At 52.4% G+C, this 19428-nt stretch overlaps 2 protein-coding genes across 5 annotated transcripts in view; one reads left to right on the forward strand and one right to left on the reverse strand.

Moving 5' to 3' along the window:
- PLXNA2 (plexin A2) overlaps positions 1–19428 on the forward strand; it is a 178613-nt gene that overhangs the window by 85552 nt on the left and 73633 nt on the right. The gene's annotated exons all lie outside the window — the stretch shown is intronic.
- CD46 (CD46 molecule) overlaps positions 1–19428 on the reverse strand; it is a 251230-nt gene that overhangs the window by 67690 nt on the left and 164112 nt on the right. The gene's annotated exons all lie outside the window — the stretch shown is intronic.

The following is a 19428-nucleotide window of genomic DNA, read 5'->3' on the forward strand; positions in this document are numbered from 1 at the left end:
CTCCAGTTGTTAGTCAAAGGCTGGATTTTTCCATTTTAGGTCTTTGCTTTCAGTGTGCATGGTCCGGGCTGGTGGCCTGGGACCCAGCTCAGTCCCTATCATCTCGTCCAAGCAGGGTGCTGGAGGAAGCGTTGAACTTGTGGGAGAAGCATCCCTGTAAGGTATCAGGGCGTCTGGGTTTAGGCTTTGTCTAGCTGTGGGTTTGTCGCAGCAGAGGATGCGCCATTCCAGAAAAACTGCATCCCGTCCGACGAAGGACCTTGATCCATTAAAGCGCATAAGGGACTGGCTGGCTGAGGGCTCTCCCTGTCCTCACAGGGGTGCAGTGGGGCTTGGGACCACGGTTCCACCTGCCACCACCCCACATGCAGAGAGACCCCCCTGAAATAACGCCTGGTCCCCTTCTGCGATGTCCGCAGGGATGGGGGACGGGAGCGGTGCCGCTCGCCCCAGCTGGGCTGCTGGCCGGTGGAGGGAGGGGTGAGAATGTCATTTAGATCCCAGCTGGCAATTTCCTATCCTTTCCTAATGGACTGAATGTGGTGCCCATAACTACAAATTTTCCTGGCTTGGGTCAGTTGAAATTGGAGACTTAATGCTATAGAAAGGCAGGTTTTTATTTTATTTTTGCACTCTGTGTAATCACATTGATGGCAGCAGTGTAACAGTCTTGAATTATGGGTGACCAGAGAAAAAGAAGGCATCTCCTTAGCTCCCTGTTGTTACTGTCTTTGGGTGCAGAGCAAAATGTGTAGGCTCCAGGCTAGATTGTGTAAATCTCGTTAGAAAGCCATTCCCAGCTAATGAAACCCTGGGAGAGAGGGATTTGGTTTCCCAGCCTTCAGCCTTATAGCAAAGGCTGGAATAAATCCATCTTCAGTTATGTGTAGGCTGTTCTCCCCTCTCCCCCATTGCGAGTGTGTATTTATTGGTGGAGTCGAGATATCATCGTCGTCGTTTGAGATCAGCCGCGGGTCAGCAATTTGTTGCATCTGCACCTGAACGATTTCAAGTGACAATTATCTTCTCTTAAAAAAAAAAACCATAATAAAAAGTAGTGTGCAAAGAAATCTCACCTGGTCTTTAATCCTTCTATGGAAACGGTGAAGAGACATGTAAATAATTACACCTCCCCCACTGCGAGCCCGCTCTGCAGCTTGCTTGGCAGTATGTATTAATTCAAGAGGCCAGAGCTGTTAAGGAAAGCTGTTGAAACGAAGTATCCGAGATAAATGCATCTCATCTTTCCCTGTTTGTGTAGGCTGAGAATGTGCCTGCCAGAGCCATAGATCCCACTTGGGGTCATGTTTGTTTGGCTGCGACTCTGTTGCTCTAAGCATGGGTTTACCAGCTCCTACTGTGTGAAATACGATTGTCTTTGTCTTCCTTTGCTTGATGGCCATTATGGTGTTTGCTGAAGTTTTGACTGCATCTGTTGTATCGTTGGTCGTATTAATCTAAAGACGTAGCAGACACCTCGTAACGCAGACTCTGGCTTTTAGCTCCAGCATGCGTGCCCGGACGTGTTCCTCCTCTGCAGGTTACGGGGGCAATTTGGAGACCCCAACATCCAGAGCCCGCTGCCATCCACATACCTGCAGAGATCTCTGATCACTCCAGCTCGAGCCCATCCTTTCGTACGTGCCTTCTCTTCCTGCGCAGCATCTCGCTGCAGACACTGAAGCAGGAGCGTTTATTGCTCTGTTCTCAGTTTTTTCTTGTTTCATCTGGTTTTTTCTCCCCTGCCTTGCCTAATGCATTCAGACCCAGGGAAGCTTTTCCCCCTCCATGTCCAACTGGTCTAGACCTTGCTCGGGGTTTGCTGCACGTCCTCCGAGTGTCTGTCGGCTTTTGCTGCTGAGAGCAAAGCTCCGGCCGAGTCCGATGGGATCATCCCTGTGCGGACCACGGCACCCCAGGCGTTTGGGCAGCATGAGGGGAGATGCCGTAGGGCTCCCTCGCTGTGGGCAGGCACAGGGACTGCCAGAGGAGTTGATGGAGTGTTTCAGGCCATCGGTGTTTGGTAAATATGTGCTTGCTTTAATGAAACAAACTTTCTGTGTTTGGAAACAACCTGGGAAATTCGTTTGTGTAACAAAAGGTGCTGTGGAAGCAAAATCAGCTGTGCCTGCCTGTCATGGAGGTGGGGAAAGATATAACCCTCAGCAGGGACTATATGCAACAGCTGAGATGGAAATCCAGCAGCGCAGAAGCATCCAGGCCCTTCTGGGACAGCACGGGCTGCTGGAAGTGTTTGCATTGTTTTGCATTCGCTTTATCTCCTGCCTGTCCCAAAGAATAGAGGGTATCCTGTGCATATAATGAAGTCTCTGAAGGTTTGAATACTTTTTTTCTTTCCTACTCTAACTAATCTTTTTTAATGCTTTACAGCCTCATGTTCTGTAATTGAATGCATTTTATTTAGAAAATAACGTTTAGTGCCATTTTGGATTTCCAATTATTCTTCAATCGGACTTTGAGGGCCTGATGTCTTTATTATTTCGATATGCACAAAAGATGGAAACATCAGAGCAGCCAATAGCAAATTATTCCACTACTGATTACTAGGCTTGGGAGTAAAATATGCAAGGCCAAATTTAGTCTCAGCATAAATCTATTGAAATGAATTAAAGTATTACACCAGCAGCAAATTTGTCCCGTGGCTTCCAAGGATGCTGGAAGAAATCAGAGCAACCGTAACTGTCAGTGAAAACCACCGTGAATGTCTCCTTATTGCAGCTACTAATGTGAACAGCTCTGGGTTTTCATACGAAATCTCCGGGGTCGATTTGTGCTGCAGAACTGACAGCGCTGACATCTCACCTCTTCAGCTCCCGGTGCACGGCAGAGAGTGAGTCTCTCCCACACATTTTTGGGGCATGAAAAGCTGCCAGTGCTGGGAAGAGTGGGAAGCCGAGAGCTGCCTGTGATAACTCAAGGAGCCTCCTCCCTGCTAGGTGACACGGCTCAGTCTGATCATCTCGGGGACACGCGGGGCGTTTGCAGGCGCCCTGTTTGCTACATACGGGCAGGAGGCACCAGCCTGTCTCTATCCCGCCGTCGGCAGGTTTCTCCAACAACCAGGGAGTCTTTCGAGCGATGGGAAGGGGAGAGACTCGGTGATGGTGGAAAAGCCTCCAAAGAATGGAAGCCACAGCGACGCCGACTGTGTCCGTCTGTTCATGTTCGTCATGGACATTAAGGTCCTTGGCGACACCTTCTGTTACAGGAGGAAGAGATGAGCGCTATACAAAAGTAAATGTATTCTAATAATGACAAATTTTCTTGTAACTTGTTGCAAAAGGAGAAGCTGCCCACTTCTGCCTAACGGGTGTCCTTTGTACTTGGCGAGGACACAGCGGTTTGATCTGCATCTTGGAGAGCTATAGCGTTAATGCTGGCCTGTGATGAAACAGCCAATTAACGGCATGTGCTGCACTGCCAGAAGAGAGTGTGTGTGTGTGTGCGAGCGTGTTCAGAGAGGGAAGGAAAAGGATCTGTGCCGGACTGCTTGCTCCGAGGCTGAGCAGCCCGTGCAGGGCTGGTGCTCCAGGCTCAGTCTCTGACCGCTTCCAGGAGCTGGAGGCCATGCCCGGTGTTGCGTGCGGCTCTTCTGTGGGACCCAAACCCAACGGTTTGACTTTTAGAGGAGATGAGGGCTGACCTGAACCTCACTCCGTGCCATCGCCCCATCTCCTCCTCCTTGCTACGTGGGGTTTCCTCCGCGACTCTGTGCTATCATGCCCCTGTCCTTTGCTCGGTGTGTATCTGGGCAGAGGTGCATCCCTCGAGCTTTTCACCCTTTAAAGCCCTGCATGCGTGGCTCCCTCCCACGCTGCCTGCCGCTCACCTCCTCCTTCCCAGCTGCCCGGCGAGGCAGAGCAGTCCTCTCTAGCCTTTCACAGCCTGGGAATCAAGGCAGAGGAGCGGTGATGTTCCTGTTTGTCTAAATTTGCTCTTCGAGCCTAAACTATTGCTTCAGGGCTCCTCTCTAGCCTTGAGAGAGCAAGTCTGGCGCCTTGCTGTGAAGCGAGACACCCAAGGTTACCAGCAACTGAACGTGGGCAGGGGCAGTCCCCAGGGCGGCTGGTGCTTTGTGTGCAGCCCTACGGGAAAAGTAAAATGCCTTCTTCGGACTAGTAAATTGGGATAATCCACGTGTATTGTTTTGAGCCTTCAGTGCAAACAGTGTCTTAAACTCCAGCCCAGCCTGGTCCGGCGGTGGTCTGGGCAGAGGGTGTGCAGGGGCGGCGGGGGTACCTGCCGTGCTGGCCGCGCCTGGCTGCTGGTGGGAACAACCGCGACACCTTAGAATCACATCACATAGAGCAAACTGTGTGTTTCCACAGCTCTTTGTTTTCCTCTGTTTTGATGTGGTCCCTGACGCTTTGCCGCCTTGTCTCCGGAGATGTTCTTTTTGGTAATCGCCCCCCTCGCCGGCGTGCCTGTGTGCGATAACGGGGCCGGCATGCTACAACTGCCATGGGACAGTGCTTTCCTTCTTTGGGGGAAAAGGCTTAAAGCTCATTTTCTTTCAGAATTAGAGAGTTTGGGATATACTTAGGAGGGTTCATTTCTCACACTGGTGGTCAGGTTCCTAAATTATTTTTGACAGCCGTATGTAATGATATACAAATGGGAAAGTGATGGAGTAGCAGAAAATTGACTGGCAAGGACAGCGTAATGTAGTTAGAGAGCAATACTTAGTAAAAAGCCGTGGAGACTACGGCAGTGTTCCTGGAGCAAACGAGTAGTAGGACCATGGTCAGGCCGTGAAAAAGGTAATGATACGACTCTGTGACCTTTAAAGCTACTTAGGGCATTCAGATGCTTTGGATTTTCAAGGCTCTATAGAATTACACAAACTGGAAATGCTTGTGACTTTCCTCCTAGGTTTCTGCAGTATTTCAACAATTTGAAGAACCCTGAAATGGTTCACAAAACGGGGAATCAAGGGTTGCTCGTGTGCCTGCCTTGCAGCGTGCAGCAGACCTTCATGACCGGCTACGGAGAAGAGCCGAGCAGGGTCTGGGATGGCTGTACTGAATCTCCCCCGAAAGTGCCCCAGAGCTCACCGTCCCCTTGGAAATGCAACGTCCCATGGGATGTGGGCGTCCGAGGGATGAGCCCCGCAGCCCTCCCAGCCAAGGTCCCGCTCACCCAGCCTGGGATGTGGGATGCTGTCCTGGGAAAGCAGGCAGCGAGGTAAGCGGGCATCGTAGGAGCCGGAGGGGCTGGAAGCTGTTGTTTTCTGCTCAGCCCATTCTCTGGGCAAAGCTGCTGTTGAATAATAATGTCAGTCACACGCGAGGTGCAGGGCAGAGCTGAGGTTGGGCTATTTAAATGATAGTCGCGTGTGCCAAGAAAACAAACAGAAAGGGCCAGTCAAAGCTTTTCAGTGTCATTGACACCCTCGGACGTGCCAGAGCCGCGAACAAAGCCCGCATTGTCGCGGAGCACAGCCTGCGAGTCTGTTCGGAGCGGGCAGATGCGGGGTTGCCCACCCTGCTGTGCCGCGGCCAGTTGGCCACGTGGGGTCCTTTTCAAGGTGGGTGGCGAGACATGTCCTCCCGTGCAGCCCTGGGCTTTCTCCTGAGCAAGGAGGGTAAACAAAACGTGGCCTCTGCGTCCCTGTGCGTGCCAGGAGTGGCAAGTGGCCAGGCACTTGAGGGGGGATGCTGTCAGGGCAGGGGTGGTGAGAAGCCGTACGGCAGAGGGAACTCCAGCCCTGCCTCCGTGGCGGGCAGGAGCGGGTCGGCATGGGGACGCTGGCCCTGACACAGGGTGCCCCAAGCGTTTTTGGGCAGGTTGCCGCGGAGCTTGTCTGTGTGCCCCTAGAAAGTGCCGAGCAGGCTCTGGAGGAAGGGCGGCAGCGGTTCGTGGAGGCGGCCCGGGAATGGGCACACGGTGCTGCTCGGGCCGGGCTGTGCCTCGTGCTGTGCCCCATTTCGCTGCTCTCGCCAGTGCTAGTCCCTCATCTGTAAACGGAGGATAATGTTTCATCTACTTCTGGGAGCAGCTGTAGTCTATTATTTTGTGCGTACATGTGTCGCCCGTTCTAGCAGGGCTACGACTTCTCTTAAAGCTCCTGGGCACGCCAGAACCGCGGGGAATGCGCTGCCGTTCGGGGGCACCGGGTGTTGGTGACCGTCAGGTGCAGCCTCGGGTCCCTGTGGGTTTGGCCGATTTGCTCCATCGCGGCACACGCAGCAAGGGAGGGAGGCAAGGGTTAAGCACGGGACCCCACTGGAGAGAGCGAAATAACCAGTGTGGCAGGGGAGCGGGAGGGAGCCGTGGGGTCCCTCGCTCTGCAGCGAGCGCTGGGCTCCAGCTGCCTCCCATACATATGCTGCTCATTTTTCATACTGAACACAGCTGCCGCCAGCATCTCTTTCCTCCCCCTGTTCCTGCCAGTTTTATGAGAAAAGAATAAAGAGGGGAAACATATAACTGCAGAGGTTCATTTGCCAATTGTCAGGCTGCCGGTGCATCAGAAATAGAGTCATCGGTCTGCTTCCTCCACCGCGCCGGGGCTGCGCAGGCATCTTTTCATTAGCAGCATTATTTATTCATGGCCCTCCCAAACCGCTCTCCTTTTTGGAAGAAGGGACCTGCTGATGCTCCTGTTTTTTCCAGGGTGGCTTTGGCCTTGCTTAGCTCACTCCATGCACGGGTGGGATGGGAGAAGCTGCCTTTCCCGGAGACTTCAGCCTCTACCCCGGGGTGAAGCCCTTCCCTTCGCCGGCAGGCTGCGATCGATCAGATCAGCAAGGGCAGACGCGGGCGGTGGGGTCTGGCTGATGCCGACGGCTGCCCCTCTTTCTTTAGCTTGGTAATTAGAAGCTCTCACAGAGAGGGAAGAGAGGTCACGCATGGAGTGGGCCTATTAACCCTGTCCCTTGCCAGCTACCCTGCAGAGAAATGCCCTTGGAGCAGCTGCTCTGGTACGGGCTGCCAGCAGGAAGGCAGCTGAGGGGAGGGAAGGTCCCCTTCCACCTCCGCTGCCCCACACACCGGTGGGGATTCGCCTCCCATGGAAGGTTTGCAGCTGAAAAACACAACGCTAGGGACTGAATTTTGTCTAGAAGTGTCGGTAGACTCATCTCTCTCATAGGGCAATAAGAACCACCGTGGTGGTTCCCTGTGCCCCGCACCCTGCCAGAGGCAGGAGAGTGAAAGCAGGTCATATAACCACCAGTCCTTCTCCTGGGGCATCCTCACAGACTTTTGGCATTCCCAAGTTGACCTTAATGAACTGATCTTCTGCAAGGCTGTTCAATGCCATCTACTTTCAGCCTCCTCAGGCAACGAGTTGCACTTTTCCATAGCCGGGGGGACCTTCCCCTCATTTCCAGCCTCCCTAGAAACTGAGGGCTACCAATTTTCACGCAAGCCAGTTTACTTTGTGGTTTCAGTCAAAGTCCTCTCAACCTCATAGCTTTTCCTAGAGTCAATCTGTAGGTAGACTCAGCAGCAGTCTGCAGGATCCCCCTCGCAGTCTGTTGGGTCTATTGCTGTACTGACGCCAGTGATATTTATGGAAATATATGCAGAAGTTCCTCAGGCTCTGATGGAGCAGAAATAGTTTCATGGCATTATTTGCCCAAAATGCCACAGTTTTGAGTGCTGTATCCAGACAGTGAGAAGCTGATGTCAAAGTAACTGTTTACAGCAGGAGCTGATATGGCTTCTAGGGACAAGTGACTTAGCATTGCAGCACTGGGAGCATTAATGCAGCAATTTCGAAGTTTATGTATAAGCTCTGAGCTTATATCACCTCTGCCTTTCATCAAAGCAATGCCATAGCCCCAGAGCTGCTCTTTGATTCCACTTCTCCCATGCAGCAAAACAGCAGCCCAAGGAAAAGCAGGTAAAGATGAAAGCTAAACTCTTTGCCCAACCTTCTCTGGCTACAAAAGCCATTCCAGCTTTTATTTCAGATAATGGGAGGCCCTTGGTTAGTTTTCCCAGTTTCCCAGGGGCACTTCCAAGCCGCAGGCAGTGGTGTTTGCTCTGCGGTGTGCAAAGGGAGGGGAAGTGGGTGTTTAAAGTGCTGACTTGGTGGTGGCGCTGGAAATGAAGTCATGTCCCAAAGGATGGGAATGTTGTGGGGAAGGTTTGATGGGTGAAAACCACCATGTTGTGACCTGTGACCCACCGAAACCCCTAATTGTGTGTTTAAAGTAAACCCCAGACTAGCGCTGTTCCTTTTGCCTCCGTCTTGGCAAGTTGCCTTTGGCTTCGAGGGCTCCTATCACTCATCTTGTGGTTAGCTGGTCAGGAGTCGCCCTAGTAGTTAGGAAAGGAATGTTAAAGGCCTGTTGTGTAAACCAACCGCTGTCTGAACAGACTTTGTTTTTGATGTAAATCTGCTGCAGGGAATGATTTAACCTTCATTTATTCTTTTTTTTTATTATTTCATTAAATAAGATTTATACAGGTATAGTATTGGAAAGGTCATCCATCCCCCGAGCTGTGGGAAGAGCTCTGCGCATTCCTCCCTCTTCACTTTCCTGCTTTACCCCTTGTTTTGGGGTGGGAAAGCACAAAGGGCTGGGTTTTGTTGCCTTCCTGGAAAGTTAATTTATATCTGCGTGGTACACACAACCCCCTCAGCCCTCCTGCCCCTCATTCCCACACTTAATGAATCCTCCCCGCTCAGCAGTATTTCAGCTGGAGTAACCAGGAGCCCTGTTCGATGGCTGTGCAGCCTTTCCCCAAGGGATTGCATCCCAGCTGAGGGGAAGCAGGGGGGTTATTCCATTCCTCTCCCTGAGAAAACATTAGATGACATCTCTGATGACTGCAGCAAGGACCTGGAGTTTGGGCTCAGGTTCTCTGGCTTGCTATGCTGCTAGTGCTTCGCTCTGCACTCTTTCTGCAGGCTGCTCCTCTTATATCTCTGAAATGAGATATTTTATGTTTTTCTTGTTTACTGATATGTTATGAGGCGGAATGAGGGTTTTTTGCAAAGGTATTTAAGGTCCCATAGCAGCAAAGCATCAATGATTTGACACACCAACATCAGTGTGCTTACAGTCGTGCTCTGTTTATCCTATCGGCTAGGCTGGCCATCCAGCTCTGAGCGCAGCATCTACCCAGAAGCATCCCTAGTCACGTAGAGAAGACTTCATCCAGGCACGAAGGTTTGCAAGCCAAGGTGGCAGAGCTGGAAAGGATGTTTTGCAGCTTTCCTAACAGCAACCTGTCCTCCAGGGCTTTCCTGAACCCGGAGAACAGATGGCTGGGCTGGAGGCTGGGATGCAAGGACAAGGGACTCTTGTTGACATTACCTTTACCAGAGTGTCTTTCATCATTAGCATGTAAATGCCACCAAGCACCCAGGAATTATCTGTCTATGATCTCTTCATTAGAAGAGGCCTCTGATCAGGTTAATCTCACTTTCCCCGTGTGGAAGGGAGGTTGCTGAGCAGCTGTATCCACCAGCAAGTAAAGGTAGAGTGAATTTCTGAGAAGGAAGGATGCTGCAAGCATCAGGTTTTAAGGGAATCGGCAGTGATTGCTTTGGCTCTTGCACAGAAATGCAAAGGCTGAAATAGCGGCGTTGAGGGAAGTAATTGAGACTAATGGGACTAGTCCTCTGCAGCAGGTGCCCTGGAATACGTGTGCGGTGGATGCTGGCTAGGCTGGGTCTCCTGCGAAAAGGAGGGGAGCGGTGGAAGCTTCCAGCCTGGTGCATTTTTTCAGCCTCTCGATGGTCTGCTCTCCCTCTTGGGAAGCAGAAGCCGAAGCAAGCATGGGGGAGGGTGGAGGAAATGTGTTTTAACAGTAAATACGGCCTTGTTATTTATCAATGCAGAGTAATTGAAGTAATTTCATGTCGTTTTTAAATGCAGCGCCTAGGGATCTAATCTATCTGTCTAATATTAATGGGTAATATTTGGTTGCCTCATTCATTCATTACTGTTTTCATTAAGACTCTAATCCCATTTAGGAGTCTGTTTGTCATTTTAAACTCCTCTGTTTTATCTTAGCCTGCCACAATCCTTTTTAACAACTTAACTGAATTCATGAGTTCTAGGCTAGCAGCTTGGGGGAAGGGGCCTCTGCTGTCTAGCATGTGGTTTTTATGGGGAGAGAGGAAAAACAGACGGCTGAAGGCAATTGCAAGCAGCAGGCACTGAGCTTTCCTGTGATACACACCACTGAGATTTAGGTCTTTCATAACAGATCTCCATGTCTGCGTTTCAGAGCATGGAGCTCCCTTCTCTGACACGGGGAGTGCATTGACACCTGCTTTGAAGCCTCCATCGTTTCCAACCCAATATAAGAAGCTGCTTGGAGCAGGGCTGTTGTTTATAAACGCTCGTGGTGTTTCCAGACGGACTCTATCATTCCCTCCGAGGCATCCCCACTTCCAGTCCTTATCAGATCGCGGGTGCTCCTTAACACCCACACCCGGGCAGTGCTGACGGGGGCTGCGGGGACGCACGCTGAAACGTCAGCCCCCCAGAACATCTGTGCTGGGGCAAACTCCGAGCAGCGCAGCCTTTGATTTCAAGGTGGAGCAAGCTGCGTCGGTGCGGCTGGTACCCGCCAGCGTGGCACTTGTACCGGTGCTGCTGCCCGGGGAGCAAACACCCTGGGGGGGACAGGGCCAGAGGGGTGGCTGTTCGCTGCAGGCAGCAGGAGGGGAGATTTGTCCTGCTGTAGCTCATGTTGCAGATATTCCCAGCTGGACATCTCCCGACCGTGCCAGCTTCAGCCCTGTGGGCGGCATGGCCGTTTGCTGGCCAAGCTTGCATGGTCTAGGGACAGAGTTAAAGCAAACCTGGCCTTTTTCTGCCTAAAGCCCGGCAGAGCATTGCACAGAAGAAATAAAGGGATTTCTATAAAGTGAACTGAGATCCTCTCTGAGGAGGAAACGCCGATGCCTGAGATGCCCCTGCGTGTGCCGGCCGGCGTGATCGCTGCAGACAAAAGTTAAGCGCGGAGTCAGAGCTGCGATCGGGGCGTTTCATGTCTCAGAGCAACCTCTTCCCACCGGCCGGTGCTGGGGGCTCTGTCCCCCGTCCTAGCTCGAAGCATTGCCGGGGTCCCTGCGGTGCTGCCGGGTATCACCTGTAGTGCCGAGCGGGCAGCGGAGCTGGGCATCCCCTGCGCTGCACGGCGTCCAACTCTTAATTAGAGTCCCGGGGAATCGAACCATTGTGCTGTTAATGACTCTCTGGCAATGTTCTGACTAAAACAGTAATTTTAATAAGTGCAGCCCAATTGCAAGTGTTCGTTGAACACCTAATTACATTGGTTATAACTCCAAAGTTATTCCGAATTCTATTTTTGCCACTTCCTTGCAAAACAGATATGGAAAGCAGAGCGCATTTTATAATTATTCACCTTAATTAATTTTCTGAGCTTCTGTTAAAACTTTTAAATGGCTGCAGGGAGCGCGCTACGAGTTACATGGCAGCAAGGCAAAGCACTGAACTCAGAGGCCGTGAACTGATGGGAGATAAAAGTTGACTGTGTTGGATTGATCCCCACCTGAGCCCAGAAATTTTGGAAAGCTGCTCCCCTTTTATCCTTATTAATTAGTTCCCCTGAGGCCTGGACTAATCAGTGCTGCAGAGGACACTGCTCATTGGCTGGGTGGCCGTGGCAGGGTGGTCTCGCTGAGCGGCGTCAGAAGACGGTGCCAATGCTTCAAGAAGCCACTTCTGATGGCAGCGGTGATGTCCCCTGGCAGGGATGCTTGGATGTGCCACGCGGCCACGCCGGGCGCATCCCCCCCTCGCCCTGAAATCCAGAGCGAGCCTAGAGGGACCTCCCACGGACAACGGGAAGGTTTTGTCACCCTGGCCGGTGCCAGCAGCACACGGAGCTGCTGCTGCAGATCTCCCACCCGGACGGAGCTGCTCGGTGGCAGCGCTGTGTGGCATGCCGGGAAAGAGCCTGATTTCCAGAAACTCGCTTGAACTTTTTTTTTTTTTGCAGTCAGGAACAAAAATGCAGCTCCCCTGAGGCGTGGTGGTTTTCCAGGGGAGGAAACGTGTGGTTGCATTGTGGCACAACCAGGTTTTTGTGGTGGAGACCTTTAGCATCTCATTCCTCCTTATTAGTGAGTGTAAACATTTATCACATTATCCCCTTTTCTTGTCAAGTGGAGTTTCTGTGGGTCAGTTCTGTGGGAGAACAGAGCAGCTTAGTGTCCCAGAGGAGACAGACGCTCTGCTAAGGATCCTGTACTCCCCAGCTGCAGTGCACGCCGTGTGCGTGGGGGGGCACCGGGCTCCCCAGCCAGCACCGTGCAGGACAGGACCAGCGCGGGACACGGCCACCGCGGGGGAGCTGGGCAGGAGCGAGCGTGTGGCTGCACCTCTGTGGTTGGGTTTGACCTAATTATTTAATCCATAAATTTTGCTGCGTTTGCTGGTTCCAGAAACCTGTGTAAATACTTCAGCCAGTGTTTTTATTTCTACGCTGGAGACGAAAGATTCGCTTCCTAATCTTGCACATGCACAAGGTTTTCCTGCTGGCCTGCTCTCCGGTAGCAGTGGAGCTGATAGAGGCAGCAGCCCGGCCGTGCATCCCCTGCCCCTTGCTTTCCAGATGCAGATGGTCCGTGCAAAACAAAAGGGAGAGCTGACGCTGCCGAGCCACTTTGGAGCGGTGGGTGTCCCACGTACACTGGCCCTGCCGTGCTGGGGGCTAACTCCGAGCATGGAGTGGGCACGTGAACAGCAAGTGCAGGATCCCAGACACCATGCGCAGCCCCGAGGGCTGCAGGCGATGCACAGCTGGGATCTGAGGGGGGGCGAGGGACGGGAACACCCAACCTGGTCAGCGCCCGTGCCAGGCGGCTGGTACCCTGCCCCTCTACCACCTCCTGCACGAGTCCGCTCTGCAGCAAGCAAGCGGCATCGTCGCCTGCCGAGGGCAGAGGAGGAGCTGCCAGATTGAACAGACCGAGCATTCGGTGAACGGTCGCGGGCGGCCCGTGTTGGAGATGAAAACCCATTTCTCCTCCCGCAGGTTTACATGACGCTGTGCTGCTTCTGGGAGCAGGGATGGGATCTCTGCCTGGCGCTTCGTTATTCCAACAAATCTCGCTCAGATATTTCATACTGATGCAATGACTAACTCGAGTTGTGGTAAACCACAGGAAAGCATTTGTCTGCAGGAGCCTGTGTGCCAGAACATGAGTCTGCTCCAAGCCCGACTCCTGCCGGCTGCTGCTGGGTTGCATGGAGGAAACTCTGGCTTGAGGATGATTTTACAGCTTGATCAAGTCTTACTTTGGGGTATTTGCTGTTTTTTCACTCTTTCTTGCTTTTCAGAGGAGGCTGCACTTACTTTCCTCACCACCCTCAGGAGCCTAGCACTGTACATGGAGGGTAGCGGGGAGTCACGGAGGCAGGTATGCTTGGAGAAGGTCTGATGACTTGCTAAGAAAGCCAGCCGGACTCCTCTGCTCAAACACATCTTGTCCTCATAAGATGCTAATGAGGTTCTTATAGCAGTAAAGCCAAACTCATTGAAGAGGTTGCTTGGATCAGAGTTTAAGGGGCTTTCTCCGCATGCATCTGCAGCACTGTAATTAAATAATCCCTTTGTAGCCATGGAAACATTGTCTCTGTGTCCTCTCCCACTCGCTGCTTTTCTGCCAAAAGTTACAGGCGTTGATTTGGTTCTGACAGCCCCTTTGGTAGCTCTGATAATCCTTTCTCTGCTGAGCGGCGTGGGAGAAGAGAGACGGGTCCTCCAGTAGCTGCTGTACCTGTCAGGAGAACTCCCCCTCATCCGCTCCTTCCCTGGGTGCATACCTTCATCTGTCACAGGGACTAACGGCTGTGTCCCTGATGGAGCAGGTATTCCTGCCTTCGGAGGCTCAGCAGCACTTTGAGGATGCTCCTCAAGGCTTTTCAGTTAAAACGCTCCCCCTTGGCCACCTTCCCCCGTGTCCTGGCTGCTGCCCCGTGCAGTGCCCCGGCTGCATCCCGCTCACTGCTGGGTCTCCCGTGCTCACTGCGGGCATCAGTCGTGGCGTGTCCGAGACTTCCACCAGCTCTGCTCGAGTCAAGAGTAAGTCACTTCCAGGTAGGACTTTTCACGTAGCCTGTGGCAGATTGGACCCGCAACAAATGCTCCGCAGCCCTGCGCGCTGGTTTTTTCCTTGGCAGAAGGGTATCTCGGTTGAACAGTTCTGCGTGAAAGGGAGGCGAAACAGTGGGAAGAAGAGCCTGTCAAACTTTTTACGAGCCTCTGAGAAAGTTTGACTTTATTTTCCCCAGCTCTGTCACCCTGACACGTTAACAGCTGGAACTGATGAGTTGTCCTTGCTCCTTCCCACACTTTTTCATGTCTCCTGCAGCAGCACAAAGTGGTGTTTTTTCATGAATGAAGGGAAGAATAAAATCTCATTGGAAAGTTCATCAACTTTGGGCTCCTGCTCACTGAGTGATAGATAGCTTTAATTACATTGAACTAGTTGGCATCTCTACTACACTCCCCAAAGTCATTAAAAATAGATTTTCTGTTTGAACTCCAGCACCCCGAGGGGTCCACAGGCAGTGTGCCGTGGCGGTGGGACGCCCTGGGGGCTGTCTCCAGCCAGGGAGGTCAGAGGCCTGTGCTGGTAGCAGGCGTAAGCTATGGAAACTTTGCTTTGTTTGTTTATTTTATGTATTTATTTATTTGGAACTGGATTCTCGCACTTATTTTATTTTCTCTGGGGGCTGGCAGAGTTTGAGGTCATGTGTTTTGGAGAGTCTGTATTGATTTTTATTTTTTTTTGCTGATGTTATGGGTCAGGCAGTCAAGGAAAGCAGTAATGAGACTTTATCATTTAATTATTGAGAAGCAGGTTCATAAATAGGGAACTGAAAAACTCAGCAGCAGAGTTTCAGCATGGACAGAAGGAAGAGAGGTAGCAATTGGGCTGGAGGGAGGAGGGCGCTGCCCTCAGGAGTAAGGAAATTCCCCAGGAGTGTTCTTTTCTTGGCTGTCGTCCTTTACGCTGGTGCTCCTCAGCTCTGATGGATTGCTTTATCGCTTTGCATTTGCTGCGACCACACTGATGTGGGGTGCCCGTCACCTTTTCTTATCCCCGAAATGAGTTGCTGTCTGCTTCAGCAGAGATATCGTGGCCTCGCGGGTGTCTGGGGGCTCTGCAGGGGAGCAGCGATCTTGCAGGCGAGGAGGTGCAGGATTTGAGGCCGCATTTGGAAAATTCCTGCATGCCTCTGCTTGGCTTCAGGACCTCCCACCTCATGTTTCTGGGAGCTGGAGCAGAAATCTCAAGGCATCCACAACTGGCATCTGCTTTTGAAGCTCAAGCTTGGCTGTGAGGTCTGCTGGCGCTCCAGGATGGGGCTGGAGTCAGGAGCTCTGCTCCCTGGGTGCTGCAGGACCTCGTGTTCCTGCTCTGCGGATAAGTTCATCAGCTCAGGCAACAGCTTTCTAGGGGCTTAGTCTGGGGTGGGGAATACACTCCTGAAGTGGTGATAGACCTTCTCAGATGTTTGCTCTGAGCGCCAGGAGCATTCCTCTGACCTATCTTCTCTAATGTAAACAAAGAAAAGTATTTGCATTTAAAAACTAAATACTGAAAACCAAAGCCCTTTCCAAATAAACCATTCTGCTGCACACAGAGCTGCCCCAGGGGCTGGCGAGGATGAGAGAGCAAATAGACCAAGCTGTGACAGATGGGAGTCACATTGGTTATGCATAGCTGCGAGGTGCTGGTGCCCGCTGGGATGGGGATGCCGGGATGAGGATGCCGCGAGTGCCTGTGGCCATAGGAGCGGGTTGGGCAGGCGGGACCCGGCCCTGGCCACAATTTGGGGTTACTGAGTGGGTGCCTGATGACTGCACCGGCTCCTCTGCCTTCGGAATGCCGTGGACCCGCAGAGCCGGCCCCGCACAGCTGGCAGGCAGGATCTCTCCTTTCTCCCTCCCTGCCCTCTCCGCTGCCTTGCCGTGGGCAGCCGCCTCCCAGCTGCGGGCAGCAAACCGCTCCAGACTTCGCTGGTTCTGCTGTATCTGGTTACCGACAGAAACATTTCGTTCCTCGCTTGAGCCACCTGTGGCTGTAAAATCCGCCGGGGCTGATCCTCTGAAGCCTCGTTCCCCCTTCGCTGCGGAGCTGAGCTGCCGGTGCGGGCAGGGGCTCCTTCGAGGCTGAGCAGGATCCGCTCCCATCGTCAGGAATGTCGGTGTGCTGCCGTGATGCTTGACGGCGGGGGATGCAGGCGGCTGCGCTTGTGACAGCGATGGCCTCGGCCGCGGCCGTACCAGAGACCACCAGCAATCCCTCTGCCGTCTTCTCTTTTATTTTCCCTCCTGGTTTTCCTTTCAGTGCTTTTCTATCTCATTTTCTTACTATTTCCTTCCTATTCAGCTGCTTCTTTGCTTCCACCCTCTCTTTTTCCTTTTCCTTGATGGCAGTCCATGGCTGAGGAGGGCATGGGGGAAGTTCTTGGACTTGGGAGTCTGCTGTTCCTTCCCTGCCCCGATCCGTGTTGGTTTTCCTTCCATCTGCAGGTACTGGTGTTCCTTGTCTTCCCTCCCCAGTGCAGCAGTTCACACTCACAAATGCTTTGGTCTCATAATGATAATTAGGCTGGCAGAGAACAGTTTAAAAATATGTAAAGCCAAGAATGAGTTTCCAGCCTGCCATCAGGAAGAGTAAGGGCATCTGAGCTTTACTTCTGTACTGTCTCTGAAGGAAATATAGCTTTCAGTCTTCTGTGTTTGCAATAGGTATGGGATAACATACGGATATGTCCTAATTTTAATGGGATTTCTCTTGTTTTTCCATTAAAATTAAACATACTCTTTCGAGGGTTGGAGTATTTTCAGTATTTGGATCGTGGATGGTAAGGGTGGTTGACTATGCGTTAGTGCTGTGAGAGCTGGGCAAATACTTCAAAACCCCCCAACCTTTTCCATGCATGCAAATATTTCATAGGATCGTAGACTCACAGAATGGTTTGGGTTGGGTGGGACCTTAAAGATCATCTCGTAAACCAGGTAGCTCAAAGCCCCATCCAACCTGGCCTCGAACACTTCCAGGGATGGGGCAGCCACAACCTCTCTGGGCAACCTGTTCCATTTAAATGCCTTCTGTTCATAATCTTTTTGAACTTCTTCATTTAAACATTTACTTGAGTATTGGAGCAATGCGGGTTTTCTGGCATTCATTTTTATGAAGGGTGAATTTCAAAGTCATGGGCATAAGTATTGGAGGAAAAGCAGATGGTTTATTCTCCTCCGAAGTCTTAGACCTTCCTCCAGCCAGGGACCACGGGGCATATCCAAGCAGTCGGGGCTACAGAAGTGCTGACCCAGAGGCCCCCTCGGGACTCTGCTGCCCTAATACTGTGCTTGGTCGCACCAGGTACCCCAGCTCAGCCAGTGCCAGCCCACCCGCGCGCCTCTGCCAGGTCTGCTTCGGTCACCCAACACTGAAGGCTGCAAAGGGGAGAACGGGTGAAGTTCTCTGGCCTGCATTTTGCAGGCATTACAAAGAAAGGATCGAATGGTCCTATTTGGGCTAGAAACCTGTGACTCTAGGCATTGTTCAAAATTTCTGTGTAATTTTTAAAGAATTATCATGTGGAGAAGCCACAGCTTCTGAGCAGAAAAAGAACCCAAATGCCTAACATAAAATTATCTGTAACGAACTGTTATTCATATAATTCAAATCCTCTGTTATTTATAGAGTGCTGTGAGAGCATCCAGCTCCTCACAAACATGAAACAAGCCCTGAGCTGCATATAAATCACAGGGACAGATCCTGTCAAGCCTCACACTGTGGGTAAAAGGCAGAGGATCAGCAGTGCCCGATGATTTTGGGGCTGTCCTGACCTCCGGGGTGGGTGAGAGCTGTCCCACCAGCACAGCTCAACGTGCTGGGCAGCTTTTAGGGGAAACCCAGTGACCTCCCTCGCCGTGCCCTGCGGCGGCCGGTGACTCCCGTGGGGGCTGCTGAGAGCCACCGCGGCTCTGTGGGCTGCTCGTTTGGTTTGAAAAACATGCCTTTGCTCCTAGGCTCCCATCCAGGAGCAGTGCAACGTCTGCATCTCTGGTCTGCGCTGGGAAATGGCTGGGTCATTACCGGTGATGGGGTGGGCACGGGCACGGCTGCAGCGCTGGGCAGGGCGCGGGAGCGCGGCACACGCCGGCCGAGCCCGGGATCGGCCACCCCGGTCCTGAGAGGGAAGAAGCGAAGCAGGTAAAATCATGTCATGTGTGGCCACCCGAGTCACAGACAAGACCCTGAGAGGGCACCCCGGGTGCTGTTTGCAGCCAAGGATCAAACCCAAGCCCTTTCTTTACACCTCCAAGCCCTTTCTTTACACCTCTGTGCTATTCCATCACCCTGCATTTCTCTTCTCCATTTCTGAAGATCTTTACAGCCATTGCAGGCGAATTGCATGCCTGGCATACCTGGTTCCAGCTCCAGGGCTGCTTTGCTCTTAACATACCCCACGCTGAGCCCTGTGCCTGTCCCGCGGACTTCATCTCGGCAAAAAAAATGCCCAGCCCCGCGGATCCACACGCAATTTTTGTTTTAGGAAAAGCTGTTAAGTAGGGCTGAGAAAACAAGAAGAATAGCAGCCCTATTGGTGTCGTGTTTAGAGAGGAACTGGGTTCTCACTGTGTCAACAGCACTTGGCGTGAAAGTGGCCGTTGTTTGGTGAGACACTGCTCCTTTCACCCCGCGCGCCCCAGCTGCTGGGAGCCGGGCGCTGTTTTGACGGACAGAGCGAGTGCAATGCCGACAGTTGTTTTAATTTTCAGCCAGTTGCAGGCATCGCTCCTGGGGCCCGAAGGGAGCGGCCGGCGCTGCAGGGCGGCTGTGCCAGGGACAGCAATAATTATTTACAGTATTTGATAACAGAAATGTAAGTATATTGGAGAGGAATGGGCACCGGCAGGAGCGGTGCAGGAGCACCGCGCTGCGGCGTCGGGACAGGAGATGGAAACGTTCCGCGCCCGCCGGCAGTGGCAGGGCACGGGTCGGAAAGGTTAAAGCGGAATTTCTTCACTGGAGTCAAGCAACAACCCATGGTTAAAGCTTGGTGTCATTTTGGAGCCTTTGGGGTTTTCAGTGCTGATAAACAGGTCAGGACCGTGCTACACCTCAGCATCGCGCAGGGACCTTTCGCGTGTGTGATAAGTGCAAGAGGGGGTTTGCAGCAGCGATCTGGGTTGGTGTTCCCTTCCCTCGCTCTTCTGCTCTGGCATCTCTTGCCTGGGAGAGGCAGGCAGCCCCCGGGGGGGTCGTGCCTGGGGCGGCCAAGTCCATGCTAGTGCTGGAAGGGCTCGGGGTGGCCAAGGAGAATTCAAGTAGTGAAATACCCACGTAGGCAGCTGCCAACCTGCAAAATCCCAATGAATTTTATTTCCTGCCAGCTTTTCTTCCTGAAGCAGCTTCCCCCGTGGCAAGCGTAAGATAGCAAA

Source organism: Accipiter gentilis, chromosome 29 (genome assembly GCF_929443795.1).
Source record: "Accipiter gentilis chromosome 29, bAccGen1.1, whole genome shotgun sequence".
Taxonomy (NCBI): domain Eukaryota; kingdom Metazoa; phylum Chordata; class Aves; order Accipitriformes; family Accipitridae; genus Astur; species Astur gentilis.